This window comes from Chroicocephalus ridibundus, chromosome 5 (assembly GCF_963924245.1).
Source record: "Chroicocephalus ridibundus chromosome 5, bChrRid1.1, whole genome shotgun sequence".
In the NCBI taxonomy this organism is placed as follows: Eukaryota; Metazoa; Chordata; class Aves; order Charadriiformes; family Laridae; genus Chroicocephalus; species Chroicocephalus ridibundus.
In genome coordinates this window covers 22,236,497-22,255,439 of record NC_086288.1, presented here as the reverse complement: position 1 = coordinate 22,255,439, position 18,943 = coordinate 22,236,497, and the positions used below count along the sequence as shown (strand labels likewise).

The 18,943-nt window shown below is 43.5% G+C and overlaps 1 protein-coding gene across 23 annotated transcripts in view; it reads right to left on the bottom strand.

The window, feature by feature from the left end:
* ADGRL3 (adhesion G protein-coupled receptor L3) overlaps positions 1-18,943 on the bottom strand; it is a 524,984-nt gene that overhangs the window by 432,391 nt on the left and 73,650 nt on the right. For all 23 annotated transcript variants that reach the window (XM_063335276.1, XM_063335273.1, XM_063335277.1 and 20 more), the window contains exon 2: positions 1,002-1,068. The gene's annotated coding sequence lies outside the window, so the exon portion shown is untranslated. The remainder of the gene's footprint in view (positions 1-1,001; positions 1,069-18,943) is intronic.

Sequence of the window (18,943 nt, the reverse complement as noted above, 5' to 3'; positions counted from 1 at the left end):
ACTGAAAGGCTCATGTAGATTTCACTAGGTTACCCACTGTAATAATGAAGCCATACACAAGGTCTAAGGCAGACGTGTGGGCCTGATCCCTCTTCTGTGTCACCATACAGCTGGAAGATTGCACCAGCTGAAGCAGAACCACCACTCTTCAACATGGCCATGCCCTCCTTGCCCAACTTCTACATCACTTGTCTCCAGAAAGGAGCAAAGTGCAAAACCACACAAGGCCCCGCAAGGGTGCTCGCCTCTCAGCCTTGGAAAGAAGGTGGAAGAAAATACAGGAGACGGCAATGGTACGGAGCAGCACAGCTTTCCTTGCTGCTTTCCGAAGCCTAGGCTTTCAAGACGCAGCCCCCGGCAAAGCGGCTCATGAAAGTTTGATGAACAGCATTTTGTTTAACACCAGCAACCGAGCCATAGCCCTGTCGAGCTGCGTTGCCCAAGCAAAATGTCACAACCCAAGAGGATCAAGAGACTCAATTGCAAGAGGCAGGCTCCCAGGCAGCAGAGGAGCTCACGACCTCCGGAGCAGGGTGCACCACCCCACAAGTTACTTGGTCACCGAAACACGAGGAGGCTGCTGTAACACTGATGAACACTGAGCCTTCTTCAGTACTTGCCCACCATGCTGCAAGGCTGTGCTAGGTGGTCTTGCAAATATAGGGAAGCCCACAACCTTTTGTGTTAGCACATACAATCCTTGATTATTTTCCCCCCCCTTCTTTTACCTTTTTCACTTCTACATGCACTGAAAAGGTTCACAGAGTGCTATTCTCTACCATTTTGCTTCAGCGTTCTCATGCTCTACTGCTTTAGTTCCCCTGCCCCCTTCCCATAAAGGAACATTCTCAAGAAAACAAAACAGTGCCTGCATAACTGAAAATACACAAAACCCATATGCAGAGATGGTGCTGTAGGCTCACGCAACACGAACAGGACGAGCAGTTAAATATTTTAGCACAGCTAACAAATGAGGCTAGACTGTATGGTCCGGTAATTACCTTTTCTTGTTCTTCAGGTGCTAAAAATCCACACACTATTTTTTGCAGAGTACCGAATTCAGCATTTCTGGAAACAAAGAGAAAAAGAAAAAAATTAAAAACCATTTATACTTGCCTCCGAGGACTTATTAGGCACCCGTGAACCTTCTGCTATACATGCACCAGAGGATACAGCGATGAACAACTGGTTTTGGTCAACAGATCTGATTTTTAAAAGCCTGTAAGAATTTTTAATCTCTATAAAGCACAACTCTGTATGGGAAGAAGTACTAGCACATAACCAGCAATGGCTGGATGAAAAGTGAGTGGAAGCTATAACTGCAAATTATAAAAAAAAACTTAGAGATACAAGTAGTTATTGAACTCACGTGCAGGTACCTGAGTATCTCTTCACCATAACAGACTCCAGTGTGACCTGGATAAACTATTGTTATACTAGAGGTTTTACCAGAGATTTTTTTTACAGGTTGCTGCACCAGAATAATGAAGAAATACCTAGTTTGAAAAGGATGTAAAACACATTACGATTGTAAGGATGTTAATTCCTGTTCCTCAGCAGTTACATCTTAAATTTCCTCCATCCCCTTACATCTCCAGGATTTTCTTCTAACTACAGTGTTAGTTTAGGGCTAAATGTAACATTAATTGACAAAAGCATGAAATGCATGGATCCAGGTCAGCCTCCTGGAAATGTTGGTTTTATTAGGATTAATTACACATGAAAAATTGCTCTTCACAGTTGGGATTGCTACAGATGAAACTTCGGTGGGAATCAGTTTTGTCAGAGTCAAGCTGGATGGCAGAGGAACCCTGGACCCCATCCCGCTCCAATTAAACAATTAGAAAATAAAATAAAAAACCCACACAATGGAAATAGCAATGAGTCCTCCTGCCTGAATTCTGCTTCCAACATCAACTCCAAGCCCAGCTCGTTTTCCGCAACTTGTAGGGGAGCACACAGGTCATTTCATTTGGAAGAAGTGCATTTAAATGAAAAAGTATAAAGCCTGATTAAAATAGGAACCAGTGTTAAACTGGGGCCAGTTCCTCCAGCTGCAGTGGCAGGTCCCTAAGCCTTTCCCAACAGGGACTGCCGCAGAGCTTTGCCCCATGGTCCCACACCCTGGACCATCCGATACCGTAAAAACTTTGCGGTCCAAATAAGTGGTCCTAGGGCTCTGGTTTCACAGCTCAGCTGATCCAGAACGGCCCTACTTTAATCTTTCACGCCAAAAAAAAGGAAAGTTTAACCCCAGCTCTACGCACTCCTCGGCAGGTACTCCCCTGAGAGTATGAAAAGGAGGAGGCTGAGGCATTGGTCGCCAACACATAATTCATCTTATTTATGTACTAAAGGAGCAATCGCTTGCATTCAGTAACGCTGGAAGTCAGACAAGTAAATTAAAACTTAAAACAAGGCTTGAGAGTCCAGCATGCATGCTGCTTTTTGAGTGATTTCTCTATAATAGGCAAGTATGGATGCTCTGGAAGAAAAAGAGACCTATTCCAGGTTGCCTGTCAGCAAAATTGCCTCTGTAAGCAATAAACAGGTTTTGGACCATCGAAAAAAATTTACAGGCAAACGCAGGGTAAGACCAGTTATTATTTCTCACTGTACAAATGAAAAAGTCTCCAGATGTTAGCTATTTTCAGCCTTCAATTTTGGTCAAATATATACAGTTTCAGTAGGAAAACAACACTTTTACGAGTGCAGAGCAGACCAGGCAACACCTCATGAGGGCATCCATATACTTTATTTCTAGGAAAAATGCCGTTTGTTTAGACTACTCTGCTTATGTTTTATAGCAAAACCTCCACCTGGTTCCAGGAAGCTTTTGGAGAATAACTCTGATTTGATGGCAGCAGTATGGAGCAGAGAAATGGTGGTTTGCCTAGTCTGAAGAAGTAAATGTTTGTTACCCCATTAATTTGCAATGGCTTTTTAAATTAAATTAAAACAAGGTCTTTGTTTCATTTATGATACCCCAGATTTCACTTCTGCGTGGAGCGTAAAAGGCTGGAGATAGCACAACATACAGTGGTTTACGGCTCTTCTGTGTCATTTTAGGATTCAGCACATGCTCTCCTCCCAGCTCACCTTTATTTTATCATAATGTGAGTGTACTTTCTTGCCTTCCCTCCCCAAATGCCAAACGTATAACCTTGAGTTGGCCTCTGCCATATGCTATTTCTATGCAGATTTCAAATGTAGTTTGGGGAATTCTTGTTCTTATTAAAATAAGAAGGGAACAATACCGGGATCCCTGCACGGCAACGATCTTGCAAAATATTTGCTAGAGATTCAGTGCTCGCTGGCAGTGGGCGCACTGCAGAAACTATAGGGATTTGGTGTTAGCCCTAAAAGACAGAACAAACACACTAAAGAAAGAGACGTTGCTTTACCTCTGACTCCTGTTAATGCAGCAGTACAGAGCCTGCCCCATATGCAAGGGAAGCTTGCTTTTATTTTCTTTTACTGCTTTCCACACCACGCGACTAACCTGCTCCCCTCTAAAGCCTACAGGACTTCTCAGAGAGCTTTTGCCATTTCTTACCCAGTTCTTCCCCAGTTGCACTCTGCTGGGACAATCTGGCAAGTGATTTCACTTGAGATGCTAATGGAGAAGGGAAATCACCTTCTCTCCCTTGCTCCATTCCACATTCCCCTGAAGCTCTACCTGCAGAGATTACTGCTAAATGGATAACATAGATCTTTCCACAAAGCCCATTCTTACTAACATGACTGCTGGCGTTCATAGGGCTAAATATTTCTAAATCCTCTGCTATGGTAAGTAAGAAATGTATCCACTCAAATAGGACAAGGGCATACTGCTCTGCATCACTAGATGCCAGAAGAAGGGCAATTAATCTGCAAACCAGCATGCTGCTGCACCTCCATGCCAAAACAGAAGCTGCTATTAGGGAGAGCAACGATAAACACTTTCTGTTCAGCAACAGCAAAGGCTGGGAAGAGAATCCATCAAGATGGGATGGCTCAGCCTCGAGCAGCTGTCTTCACTGCAAAAAGCCAAACGGCCCGACTTCAGTCGTTAATGCTCACAGCACAGGGACCCACAAAAAAAAAAAAAAAGCCACGCAAAGGTTTGGGCAACCAGCAGGAGGCTTGCGAAAAAGCCTTGTTTGCTAAAACATACCAAGCACCTCATTTCTGACTCTGTTCGAGTAGAGGAGTGAGCACCCGGTGTCACGCTTTTGGAGATGAAAACCCATATGGAGCAGCACAGCATCACTCCTGGGCCTCTGCGTCTCTGCATCAGCCCTGTGAAACCAAATCAGCAACTTTCACCTACGGTGACTTAATTAACATGCACCCTACAGATCTCTCCAAATCCCGCACATTGACATCCTCCATTACCAAGCTCTTTTGATGAAAGTGATTAAAGCTAACAATTATAATTCGTGTTAGAGATGCCCCTAGAGGCTTCGGCTAGGCTCAGCCTTCATTGTTCACAGAACACAATGCAAAGAAATCTCTCTCCCGAAGAGCACATCCTCCAAGAAGACAAGGCAATCAAGCATTAGCAGAAAGAAAGGCACAGAGACAAAAAATAGTTGCTCAAGGTCAAACAGCACACCACCGACAGAGCGAGAACAAAACTCACCTCCTCTGTTGAGCACGCATAAGGCTGTGCTGACTCTCCGATACTAAGCTGATCAACTAATACACTTTATTTATCAAATGTCAAGAGCAGATGAAGTAGTTCATAGAACTACTGTTCATAGAACAGTGTTCTGTGTTTGATCATGTATTTTTGTGGTGGCTCTCTAAGGAAAGCTAACCATGACGGTGAGAGAGTTACCTTCCCCTCACCTTCCAAAGAAATGCTTCCCATACTTTTTTGTGCACATTACTGACAAATCGATCCCCCTCAATTTTTTTATTCTTCCATCAATGCTTTCAACAAAAGAGCGATTGCTCAAATGCCCTTCTCCACCTTGCACTTCCAATTTTTTAAGGAATGGTCAATCTCGATATGCATAATTATAATTGCAAATGGATCGTTTTATCTTGTACTTTTCTATTTTAATGGGATTATGTACAGTCAAATCTCTACAGTAACATTTAAAGTCAAAACCTCCTAGGTCATTCTTATGTGGTTTAGATATTTAAAAATATTAATATGCAACTAGTGATATTACAAAAGGTTAGATTTCTAACTACCTGGCCCCGTTATGACACCATAAATCTGACATTGTTTTCACCGATTACTAGAAAAATCTTTCCAAGGCGGTATAACTGGAATTTAATAAAACTTCCTGCCACGCAATTCATCAGCAAGAGAGTGCTTCTGTTGTGCTTTGTACAAGGAAAGAACAAAGCACGGGTGTGCAAAGTGAGTGAAGCTTTTAGTCTCTGCAAACAACTTCAGTGCATAAAATATTAAAAGCAATGCTAAACTAATCTCTGTCGAGAACTGCAGGGAATTCACTGCAACTCGTATTACGAATGCCTTTGGTTTACCATTTAAAAAACATTAGAGTCTACCATTATGGTTGTGTATCACAGTGCTGTACATTAACCTCTGTAATTTTCCAACACGGTGTATTGCAGTAACACAAATTAGGCTATCTGGCAAAAACGCTTAAAAAGACGCAATATTTAAAGTAAGCAGACAGGAAAGCTCCTCGCTCCTTCCTGCCAAAGATAGCAGGAGAAAGTCCAGTCCTCTCTTCCTCAAAGCAAATGGTAAAATCCCATTAATTTCCCCTGGAACCGACAGATCCACAGCATCTGGGAAAGGATTCAGTCTAAATACATTGCAGACATAACAGATGAATGATTTGGGGGAGAGGGGTCGCCTGCTCTCCTTTTAACACTTCTGCGTAACAGAAATGGAGCAGGTCATTTCTGTGAGCCTGAGAATGCTTTGTGGGCGTTCAGTAGGATTTTCCCTTCAGCATTTTTTGCCTTCTGTCTCCGTTTTCTTCTTGTTCATATGCCTAATGGCTTTCAGATCTGATATTTGAGTGTACAAGAAGCTTAAAGCCTACACTTGACACTTAATGTTGTAGGGCCCACATGGATGAAATTTTGCTCTCCTATAATTAATAGGAAAACATTTACATTTCCTATATTTTGGAACAATCATATCCTTTCCAGTAAGGAAACAAGCTACAAGCTAAATTTTCACCTGCATGTTACAGGGAAGTTTTCACAGCAAGACATCTTTTTTTTAGGTACAGAAAAACAACCATAATAAAAAGCTCATCAAGTTTGCAAATTACTCTAGTTTCCAAGATGAAATTTGTTCGCGCACAAATACATCTAGCAACTAAACCAGAAAGATCCGTTTCGTTTTGTAATAGTTTTCAAAGATTATTTTTCCCCCCTCGGTGGGATGAGAAAGAGACTTTAAAAAGATGCCAAAAAAGAGGGGGGGGGAGAAGAAAGAGAGGATACAGCCTAACAGTAGGACAGCAACACTCACCTAAGGCGTGTTGGAGTCATGCTTCTGCTCTGCGTCATGCAGAACACGCACTTAAACCTCGCCTCTTCCCCTGCGAGGCCACTGGGATGCTGCTCTCCTTCCTATAGAACTTCCCTCATTTTCCACTTCTAACATATCAAACAGAACCTCTGGAACTCCATCCAAGCCCATACGCTTCTGTGAAATATATTGACTTTGAGGAGAAAAAGGTCAGCTTCATTTTGTCTCGCCCAGCTCTCGCTCCCAGCTGTCGGGAACAGCAGCGGCTGGGCTTAAGCGAGACTTTTGTGCCTGTTTGTGGAGCAGAGAGCAGCCGTTATTTAAAGCCTGCATCAAAGGGATATTTTTTCCAAGCAAAATACTGGTCCCAAGCGGTTTTAGAAGCAAGCAACCAGGCAGCTACGTGAAGCCTAGGCCCTGGTATTGGAAGACCCAGAGGGTTCCCTGCAACAGCAAGGCACTTAACGCGAGAGGAGAAGGGACCCTGGGGTCCTGCCAAATCTAATCCTGGCTATACGTGCCACAGCTGGATTTCTTCAAGTAGGGGCTATTACACTGGCACACCGCTGACCAAAGTCTTCTGTTTCGTGTAAATTCCCAGCAAAGACCTTAGGAGATAAAACTGATTAATCCTAATTAAAATGAAAATCAAGGAAACGACACAGTCTGCTGAATCTACTTGATGAATCAAAAGCCTCCCTCATTTCTATGTTAATTGTCTTTTTACAAATGTGCAGTACTCTCATACGCGCAAAATAATGTTTTCATATTTTTCTTCACTTGGAACATCGCGGGCCAGATGTTAGAAAGCGCCCGTAGAGCCCTTCTGTATTATCGGGCCCCTGCAGAAGCGCCTAAGAGTCCTTTCTCAGACTTCTCATGGCTTTAATAAAAAAATCACAGCCTGCAGCAATGCGACAGCCCAGACACTGCAGCTAGGGAAGGACCGGCACCGGGCAGGACACATCCCCTCCCAAGCACGCTAAAAGGTGTGCAAGATGCCCCATTAGCATCGGGCAGGGAATAGGCGATGAGTTAAATTCAACCAACTAAAATCCACCAAATCCCTGCTCTCCATTTGCATGAGTCTGATAATGCTTCGACAAAATATCATTGCTCAAGTTTTTACCAAAAGGCTACTTGCACATAACAGTGTATCACAGTAAGGACATTTGGGAAGGCAATCAACCTGCAAAGACATTCTTGAAGTGCAGAAATACAGAACAGACCCTTTCAAGGACAGTTCAACTTAGGATGTGAGTGATTCGGAGAGGAATGAAGCAGTACGCTGCTAACACCAGCTAATTAAGAGGTGGGATGCATTTGGCACAAGGAGGGTCTCTTTCCATACAGATACATAAATAACACATTAAAGAGCTCCACATTCAGTTTGTGTCCAGTCAAAAACTGTATGTTGCCTAAAGTTGGGGAGGCAAAGCTAACCTAGAGTGGTAAAGGCACACTGGACAAAATCCAGAATCTGCTGCGTTACTTGCTGAGACACCATTTATTATGGGTACATTTTATTATACAGTAGTAAAAAATTACAAGGCAACATCCTGTGTTATTTCCCACTGGGATAAATGATACAGATGTACTATTAAATCTCAAAACCAGCACTAGTCTGCCAGGCTACATTCCATTTGTGTCTTTATAATGTGTCAATAGGCTGACATTCATGCCTTCTGATGGTAAAGCTATTTATGTTATAGACATTTAAATGTGCCATAAAATGCACAGCATTACACAACCCTAGAACTCTTCCAACCTTTACCAAAACAAGACACACAAAGCAAAAATCCCACCAGACACCAGCATCCAAACTTAGGACATAACGGCTCCATTTTTTCCTTGCTAACTCAATGTTATGAGGGTTTTTCAAATACCCCTATAAGAGGGTTAATGCAACCTTTCTCCTGTGTGCACGTTCAACCCACAGTTAGTTTTAATTTTGGTTTATAGATTTCTATCCTTTCCCAAAACGGTTTTCTTTAAAATCTAAGTCACTGGTTTCATGATGTGTTGGGTGATGGAACACGCCAAGCACTTAAGATGAACCAGAGGCCACCAGGGAGCCCTATCCTGACACTTGCAACCAAAAATAGCAGCTGCATGGCACCTAGCCCAGCTCTGTATTGGTGTCAACCACAGCTGGGGAGTCACTCGTGAAGGTCCACCATAGCTTGCAGCCTAAGGGCATCCTGAACCATGAAAATACACTGGCAAAGGGATGGTCCTACGGGGATCTCACTGAACTTCATCGAGAACAGATAGGGACAGTTGCTGTGGGTGGCCTGCTTGTGTGAAACGTCAAGATAAAAACATGGAGACCAGCACACAATAATTATCTCAGCCCCATCAATAATCTCCCCTTGACGTCATACCCCAGATTTTGTTAACATGAAGTGAGGTGAATGGCTCTTAGAAATGCAGATGGGAGAACCAGACTGGAGGACATAGAAATTCATCTTTGGTGCTAGATGATAACAATTATAAAGTCCATCCATGGCCTGATTACAGGGGCTGCCCGGGCCAGGAGTAGATTGGGGTCACTGGCAGTGGTGGATGGGGATGCATAAACAGCAAAGTATAATGGTTTTGGTCTAAAACCAAAGAAGCCCCGAGGCTGTTGTCGAGACACTTCTTGCACGTTCCTCAATAATATAAAAGATAAGCAGACAAAAGCAACGGAGGAGTTCAGAAATATGCAGCCTGGGAGGGCACACTGGAAGGAGGGCTACATGCTCCAGTTACTATCCCCCAAGCAACTGGCACGCAAGGATAAGGAAAAGTTGCAAACATGCCAACTCTATAGTTTTCTACATGGATCACATCTTGAAATGATTATGGATGAAACAAGGGCCACTGATCTTTCACGGAGTTGTTTAAAAAAAGTCCTTAAAAGCAAATTACCACAGAAAACAAGTTTGGGGTATTTTTCCTCCAAGAACAACATCAGAGCTTAATGCATTAGAAATGCAACTGCGCCAGATACCGCACTACGATTGCCCATGCTCAAGCTGCAGGTAGGAAAATGCCAGGCTAAGCCACTTCATTACAGTGCTTACAATCAAAGTGAGACAGAAAGTGGCTGCTTCTCCACTCTGACAAGTTTTTAATTGCATCTAGAAATTACCCTCTACTTTAAATTTCCTTCTGAGGCTGTGCCTAATAGAGGCTGCTCAAGAAGAGTTTGTCACACTTCTAAATAATTATTATTAACGTGACATTAACGTCCTTCACTGGAGTTTACGCCACCTAAAGCATCTTTCAAAAAATGTCCTCATCATTAAACTTAGCATCCAATGTGACTGAAATGCAAAATTGTCTTGACCTTTTAATTCCAAGTGCCTCACCAGTCATAGTTCCTCCTTCGTAAGGACGCCCATCATCTTTTCTATTTTGGTGACATTAGTAAATATATTTCAAAGTGCAAAGGAATACCTTCCCACATCAGAGCGTGATTAACTCACACACATGCACAACCTTGGATGATATTAATATCCAACGCAGAACTAAAGGTTATTGACAGGCTGCATTGTCTCAAGGCAATGCGTTCCATTCTACAAGTCCCAGAATGACCAGATTTTTCATGAGCATCTTCCACGACCTTTAAACGAGCTTCCACAACCTCATTTTATGAGCTTTGCAACCTGTCAAGGAAAATACTGCGTGTGGTCCCGACGCACTGAAGGATCACCAACACTGGCACCTGCAAAGCATGGGCTTTGAAAGTCCTGTGCCGCCAGGGTCTGGAGTCACCAGGGAAGCAGGGGGTCTCTATGCAGATGCCCTCATGAATTCGACTATCCAACCGTCTGCTATTCAAATTCAGGGAGAAGCCCTCTAACCAGCAAGGAAGATTAAAAAAAAAAAAAAAAAAAAAGAAAAAAACTATGGAAAACTATGGGGGAGTGAGGGGGGGCAGGGGGGTGGAGAGGCCTCCTGCTCCCCCTAAAGTTGAAAATAAAACTTTCCCGAAAGGAGAGGCTCCAAGGAAACTGCACAGTAATGCCCTGCCGAAATTTTCTTTCGGTTTTCTAAGGGGCAAACCATCCCACAAGTTTTCAAGATCTATAAATGCAGCTAATCCTGACACTCAAGGAGTTCTGTAAATGTAAAAAAAAAAAAAACAAAAACAAAAAAAACCCAAATGAAATGTAACATGAAGAAATCCATGAGAGGAAAAACCTTACCACTGTATCCCCACACAGTTAGTATGCAATATTAGTGTTCAATACCTTTCTCCTGAGACACGAAATATACATAAAGGCAGGCATATAAAGACGTATCTGGCTACAGCTATTTTGGAACTGACTTCAACTGTCTTTGGTTTATTACCCCAGGTAGGATGATGTCATCAGAAGCCTTTTTAATGTCTTTTAAGACCTTTTCCAGTTATTCTTAAATTATTAGGTGTGAATATGTGCATGCGTGTGGTATTTCTTTATTTCTGCAATCATATGATAAACTGCAGTGCCACAAGATAAATTGCATTCAGTTTACACATTTGACCTCCTCACTTGAACTCTGCCTGCTAATCCATTTCAGCTGGGACTATTTCTAATATGCCATACTTCCGAACAGCTTTCAAACAGCTGTAGGGTCCTTTTTTTCCTGGTGTGTTTTAAAATGGATTTCACATTAAAAATATTTTCTTCTTTGCCCCAGAAAGTGGAACAGATTACAACCAGAAAGACCCTGGCTCCTAGCAGCGCCAGGATCAAGTGTCAGGCACGTCTCGAGCCAAAAGGGAGCCAGAGCTGCTCTAGGTGTGCAGCAAACTTTTCTGATGTGGGGCGCTGGCACCTTTCATGGTGTCCCAAACAACATCTGTCACACACCTGCAATCCCATTAAAATCCTCAGGAGCTATCCTCCACCACCCTGCAAAAGGTTTAATGAAGGCACTCAAGCCTGGCCTTCACGTACATCACCCCACCTCATGCGGGCGAAGCAGCACCCCATCATCCAGAGGGGTCTTCTCACGGGCACACAATTAAAACCGGTGCTGCGCCACGACTCGCTCAACTCCAGCCAAGCATTTGTATCATACTCCCTTTTCAGGAAAACTTCTGGAATTAAGAACAAATGCCTCAACTTGTGCATTGTGATATAAAAAGGGGTAATCAAGAATCAAGTCAATGCTGGTTTTCCCTTTGGAACAGACAAATGTATTTTAATTGCCATTGCTGTTTGTTTCCCAGAGGTAGCACATAACTAGCTCTCCCTAACACGCATTTTCTCTCCACGTTTGAGAAGATCACTGCTTTTCAACAGCTTATTTTTTAGTTTTTTAAATTTCCTTGCTTGGTTTCACCCTAAATTTTTTAAAAGGTAAACGATAAAGTTTTGTTTGCAGTTAGCCAGCGTAAACAAATCATCTTTCAACTACTCGCCACAATTTTTCACAGAGAGGACAAGAATAAGTGTTTTAATAGCTTGCTCAAATATCCGTGACAGAAGAGTCCTTCTGTTGCAAAGCTGCTGTTTGCATTTGCCACACCTGACCAAATAGCAAAAAACGCCGCTTTCTCAGCTTCTTCTTGAATCTCAGGCAAGATGGATGCTCCTGGTAGCACTTTTCTCTCATTCAGTCGATGGGTGCATGTACGTAGCATTTCAAAGCATCCAACTGCACAGTGTGGGCACGTGCTTAACTCTACCTATGCTCTAAAATACCGGGATTTGCTGGCACATGCTGCCACACCATCCTTAATACAGGGCTTAAACCTTACCGTTTCTGCTGCAGAAGGAAAACAAGCCAGCCCCCTTCTCAGTTTCAAATAACTGAGGAGTCTTAGCAGCATCCGTAAAACTAGCACAGATGAAAATTAAGGATGTGGTGAAGAGCCCTGCCAGACTGGGGTCTTGATGTATTTTTCCAAAAGAAGTTTGACGGCATCAGATATATAAACATGACTGGCTTAAGCAATTAGACCTGCATTTATTATAAATTCTGCAATCAAATATTCATTTCATTTTGCAATGTCATCAGTAGTCTGACACAAGCAAAAGGAAATTAAAAATGCAGGAAAGTATTCCAGGTAAGCATATACTTTTTAAAGGAGCTAAATTACTTATTGAAATTACAAAGACATACTGAATGGGATGGCTGTGAGAAAACCAATTGCAGGAACTGGCAGAGACACTGGTTTTGGGTAAATCAGAGCTTTTTGTGTGGTGGTGCTTGATAACAAATGCATCAACCCACAGGGAGACATTTCTGTACCCACTCTAAGCCCACATTACACATCCTTTCAACTTCTAGAAAACTGCACTCATTTGGAGACGACAGTTAGAACTTGGCTATTTCCTAGACATGTTGGTTTTGGCTGATACGTTTTTCTCAAGTCACATAAATTATTAATCTCTTCTGAATTTAGGAAAAAAAAAAAAAAAGGCACTGCCAAAAAATGCACTCTCCTCAGGTGCTCCTTTAAGGAAGTTTTGCACAAGGAGGTCTCAGTGGATACCACGGTTTTAATCACAGTTGGCTTGTTTTTAGATAGAAGAGAGGAATCGTCTACTCTTAAAACGATGAGCACTGCTCAGGCTTTCCTTAACACGGTAAAGGAGATTTTATTAATGGTTTGACCTGAAAAAAGGAAGGCAGACCTCTAGTAATTAGAACAAAAAAAAAAAAAAAAAAAAGGCGCTTTAAATTTCCCTTCTTTTTGCATGAACCATTACAGAGGTCACTTGGCCAAAAAGCATCAGCTGCTGAACATCACAGAAAAGTCTCTGTCTATCCTCATTCCTGACGGTGCTTCTTCGTTGATATGGAGAAATATAAACAGAGAAACAGTGTTCAAAATATTTTACCAGAGCAAGAATATTGGTTGAAGCCATCAAATGAATGAAAAGAGGCTATAATTGTTTAAACAGTATGAAAAAAACCCCAGTGCTAGCCATTTAGCAGAATATTGAGAGACGGTATGTTTTCATCCAGCATTAGACTTATCAGTAAAAACCCCGGACAGAAAAATGTAAAAACGTTTGGTAGACTTAGGATTGGGGGTTACCACTTTCTTGATTGACTGGAATTGGTGGTGAGGCACCAGTGACCTAAACTGAAGAAGGATGGGCAAACCCACTGCAGCTCCCAGATGCCAACCACTGCTCCACATCAGGTGGTTGGGGGGCGGGGGGGGCAGTAACAGCTGAAGTGAGAACCACCCTGAAAGGCAGTCCGTAGGCATACCTGACCAGCATCACGAGTCACGTTCAACATCCTCAAATTGTAACTCATGAGGTATTTGCCAGCCGGGATTTCCTAGAACACTCATCAAAGACATTCACACACGTATTCCCACGTCCGGAACAAGCGGCTCAAGCAAGCATTGTGTTAGAGCAATAAAAATGATAGTGACTGGTCTGAACTGAGATACCAGCAATCCCCAATGGCCGATGTATATTTATCATGTTCATTCTGAACCGCTCTAAGAGGTCTCGCTGCCCTCAGCACTAAGCAAACCCTAAGTGGTGGGTGGTCCCAGATGAGAAACGTGAGAAGCTGCTTGCAGGAGCCCATCTCCTTGCTCAGAATCAGCAACACAAGGACTTCTTTCTATCTTCACAACCTCTAGATTATATTTCTATTATTCACACGGCAGCAGCAGAGAGAACATGGCAAGAAATTTTGGCTTGGTGTGATACACAAAATGTAGTATATAAACCAAGTTGCCAGGAAGGTGCATTTTTGCTGAGCAGTATCAGAGAAATAAATTATAAAGAAATGTAACTGCTGCCTATTAAGAGACAGATTTATATGATAGCTAAAGCTTTCATAGTTTATGAAAGAATGTCTAATAAAATGGCATAGCTGTGATTTAGGAAGGTGTTTAAATTCATCGTAACATATATTTTGTATTTCAGACTGGTCTTTGCTACCAAGTCTATATTGGCTTTGCCAGATATACATGGCCTTTTTTACATATATAATGAGCTTATCAGCTTCCAGTAGAAAAGGCAATTCTAGAGCCATCTTCTCCTAAGGTTTGCACTTAAATATGCCAGATGACTCATTCGCTCTACTAATACACGCAGTCAATTCAACAAGGTGAAAAATGTTAAAGGCTGAGATTCTGCGCAGCACAGTGGGAGGATGAAGAGCACAAAGAAATTAAACTGAGAGGGACTGTCTTATCCAGCAAGGCTTACTGGGAGTGAGGAAAAAATCCAAAAAATCTCCTTATATATTTTTATCATTTGCTAGGACCCTATAGGTCCTTGCATGTCAGATCCTGATCAGGCAGTCAGCATCCTCACTGCTGCAAACACAGGTCTGGGCTGCTAGAAGATAAAGCCCCCAGAAACACTGGCTGAGGTTCCCAAAATCAGTCCTAAAGCCAACTATTTTTAGTCACCTGGCTAAAGCGGCCCCATCCTCTGGCGTGCCAAGGCTCCCAAACCAGCTTCCAACATCAGCGGCAGCTGCTGGGGACTTAGCACGTCTGAGATTCAGGAGGCTGTGTTTTAAAGCCTAACTCCGGGCAGCATTCCCCTGAATCCTGGCCCAGATTCTCCCATTTCCAGGCTGGAAGGGACCGATGGCTCAGATGCTTTGCATTTACGTGTAACACCAGCAGGAGGATTTCAGCTCACTGCTCTGACCATACCAAGTGCAGTCATTGCTGGTCAGTCTGTGCCCCACTCCAAAAGCTGGGGAACTAGAAGTAAGTCCTGTCGCAAACATTACCCTTCTCGGTCTCATCACACACATGTGTCTACTGTAGCCACAAAGGGAAAGGAATCTGCAGGATTTGGTGCTGCAGTCACACCACAGAACTGGATATTAAGACAGTCAATTGAATACTGCAAGATTTCTTTCTTAATGGAAACTTTTCCCCATATTTTTCATAAATATTTAAATGATCAAAACCAGAAAACCACCACAAAACCTGTTTGAAAATAAAGTCCAAACCAAATTTCTATTGGATTTCATTCATGCTGAAGTTCAAGTGAACATTTAGGCAACATTTATCATCTTCGGAGCACTGTGCAAATGCAAGCTAATACGTGATTTGTGGTCCTCCTCAGCATGTCTGTGGTCCCCTAATTCCCAAGTATCTACACGCCTCAGCGGGACTCGAGTCCTGCACCCTGGTGAGCCAAGAGTCACCCACCACCTGAGCACTGGCAAGCTGCAAGCCTTTCAGATCAACAACAGCTCTGGACACCACGCAGTAAGATCCCGCTTTGGCTCATCTCTGTGTTTCACAGTAGTTTCCAAGTCAGAGTCAATTCTTAGCCAATACGTAGTTAACACAGCTCATAAAATACTATTCCATCCAGCTAAATGGCGAGGGGGGGGAAAGCAAATAAACAAAAGTGTTTTACAGATAAGATCTCTTGGGCCATTTTTGCAGCTCCTCTTTTTTTCCCCCCAATAACAGAGTACTTATGCTTATCCTCAAAGATGCTTACAAGTCAGTGCTCCCTCACAGCACTTTGGAGAGTAAATAGTCTAATTGTCTTGCACATTGCTGACTACATCAACAGGAATACAGCAACGGATTCAGCACAGAAAGGAGCCGCTACACCTCTCATCATCAGGGATGAGAGTGGCTCCTTTATAGGGAAAGAGGAGTATTGCTGCGACACGGAAAACACAGTTTCTGATGTCTGTGCAAATATTCGCTTTTCATAGAATCATGGAATTGCCTAGGTTGGAAGGGACATTTCAGATCATCTAGTCCAACCATCAACCTAACTCTGACAAAAACCATCACTAAACCACACCTCTAAGCACTATCTCTACCCATCTTTTAAATACCTCCAGGGATGGTGCCTCAACCACTTCCCTGGGCAGCCTGTTCCAATGCTTAATAACTTTTCAGTGAAGAAATTTTTCTTAATCTCCAATCTAAATCTCCCCTGGCACAAATTGAGGCTGTTTCCTCTTGTCTATCGCCTGTTACTTGGCAAAAGAGACCAACCCCAACCTCGCTACAGCCTCCTTTCAGGTAGTTGTAGACAGCAATAAGGTCTCTACATCTCTCCCATCAGCCTCCTGTTCTCCAGGCTAAACAACCCCAGCTCCCTCAGCCACTCCTGATAAGGCTTGTGCTCTAGACCCATCACCAGCTTCGTTGCCCTTCTCTGGACCTGCTCCAGGACCTCAATGTCTTTCTTGTAGTGAGGGGCCAAAACTGGACACAGTATTTGAGGTGCGGCCCCATCAGTGCCGAGTACAGGGGGATGATCGTTTCCCTCGTCCTGCTGGCCACACTATTCCTGATATAAGCCAGGATGCTTCTGGCCTTCTTGGCCACCTGGGCACACTGCTGGCTCATATTCAGCCGGCAGTCGACCAACACCCCCAGGTCCTTTCCCGACGGGCAGCTCTCCAGCCGCTCTTCCCCAAGCCTGTAGTGCTGCATGGGGTTGTTGTGACCCAAGTGCTGGACCTGGCACTTGCCTCGTTGAACCTTATACCATTGGCCTCAGCCCATCGATCCAGCCTGCCCAGATCCCTCTGCAAAGCCTTTCTAACCCCAAGCAGGTCAACGCTCCCAAGACACTCCCACTTTTCCTATCTATGTATAGGAACTTATATATAAACCTATCTCCAACTCAGTTCCCAATCCAGTTGATTATGACGGGAGATTGGATCACAAAAATCAACCACTAATGACCCTAGAAAAGTCATATGTATTCACAAGAACTTTCTCAAACCAAAGGACACACCTGCCTTTCTGAAAGCAGTAATGCTGCTGGTGTTTCCCGTGGGACTTGAACTGGAGACTGGAGGCGGGGCACAAGGCCCACTTTTCTACAAAAAGAGGAAAAGAAAAAAAAATAATAATCAAAGGGTGAGAGAAACTGTTTGATAGCCTTGTACTGCAATCAGAGTCATACAGCTCTAAAGTTGTCTTTGGGGTATTTCCTAACCAGAATACTTTGACAGTGGGAAAGTCTGAAAGCGCTGCAAGACCTCCAGGTCTTTGAGGGCAATCAAGAGCTTGGCATTTTTGACAGCAGGCAGGAAACCTTCTGAGCAACGCCCTGAGCTCATTAAAGTCATTGTGGCAGGATTTCATGTGCCGTCTGTAAACATCAATCCTCAGTGAGGAATACGACCACAAAAACCTTTCCAAATGTCAAACAGGCAACCAGGAGGCATGAAGGACAATGGTGCTGGGTGCATTCAGCGCTCCTTCTGCAGCTACATTCCTTCTTGCTATAATGCAGTGGTTTCCCCTTCTTATTTTCTTGGAAACAGAAGGTGAAGGCAGGCTACCTGTCTGTACACTCAAAAAGGAAAACAAAATTCTCAACATTGATTTGCAGATAACATACAGCAATGCTCCTTTTTCTCCCATTTCCTCACCTGACCTGCACCATACCTTGTGCGTTCTCACCTGCCAAGGTTGCTTGGGACCCTCTGAAGTCAAGAGCAAGAGGTCCTCACTCATTTCCAAGGGAGTAAAGTCTAAGATGGGGGTCTGTACCTATCAGTCAGCGCTTCTCCTGCTATCAAAACTAGAGAAAACCCAGAAACTGTGTACACACAAGCAATGGGAAGAAAAATGCCATCTCTCACCTCTACAAGAAATGAAGAATAACACTGCTTCACAAGGACATAATGGCAGGATGCCTGCAAGGTGAGGCACAAGCATAGGCAACAAACAAATCAACACCACAGGAGATCTCCAAACCAGCCCAAGTCATCTTCTACTAAAGCTTTGAAATGCGACAGCCACCTGCAAACTAAACTGATAAACCACTTCTTAATAGAGGACGATAATGTTGTTTTGCACTGCTAGCCTCTTCCCTACCAGAAGGGAGGCTGGCAGAGAAGGGACACGTGGTAGTGAGCACAAGGGCCACAACAGATCACCTTCCAGTGGGGACTATGAGCCCTTTACAGATATCAAGGCCCATTAGCCTCCCAGACTGGGGAAGAGAGGACATTTCACTTTTAAAGGGCTTGTTCTTGGTTAGTATTTCTCATGCCGAGGCACCCACTTGCTTGCTCTTGGTCCACGAGCCGCTCTTGGCTTGGCTTTAGTTTCTCGCTTCTCATCGCCAGACTGCAGAGGCAGGACTAAGAGTACATTGACCATCTCCCCACCACCACAATTTCCTAGGACATTGCACGGCCTTGAAAAGAAGCAGCTGGCACATGGCACGGATTCATGGAAAGCGAGGCGTCCATAGCAGGCACGTACCCGCGGCAGCAGGGATTGCTGGCCCCGCTCCGGTGCTTTCAATACAAGGACAGCTAGCTTCAGCTTATCATCTGTTTCCTTTGCTTAAGGGCAAAAATATGCTACGCTGCATGACGAGGCCAAGGGGGAGGCTTTGATAGCTACATTACGCCTAAGCCTGGAAATGAGACAACACAGGGAACACATATTTAAGAGGAAGGAATGAATGTTTTAGGAGCCTTGCTCCCCTTTCCGCCTCCTCCACAATGAAAAAAAAATAAAAAAAGTCTCTCTCCATAAATACCAGGAAGGCAGAAAAGAGAGAAAGCAATGGGACC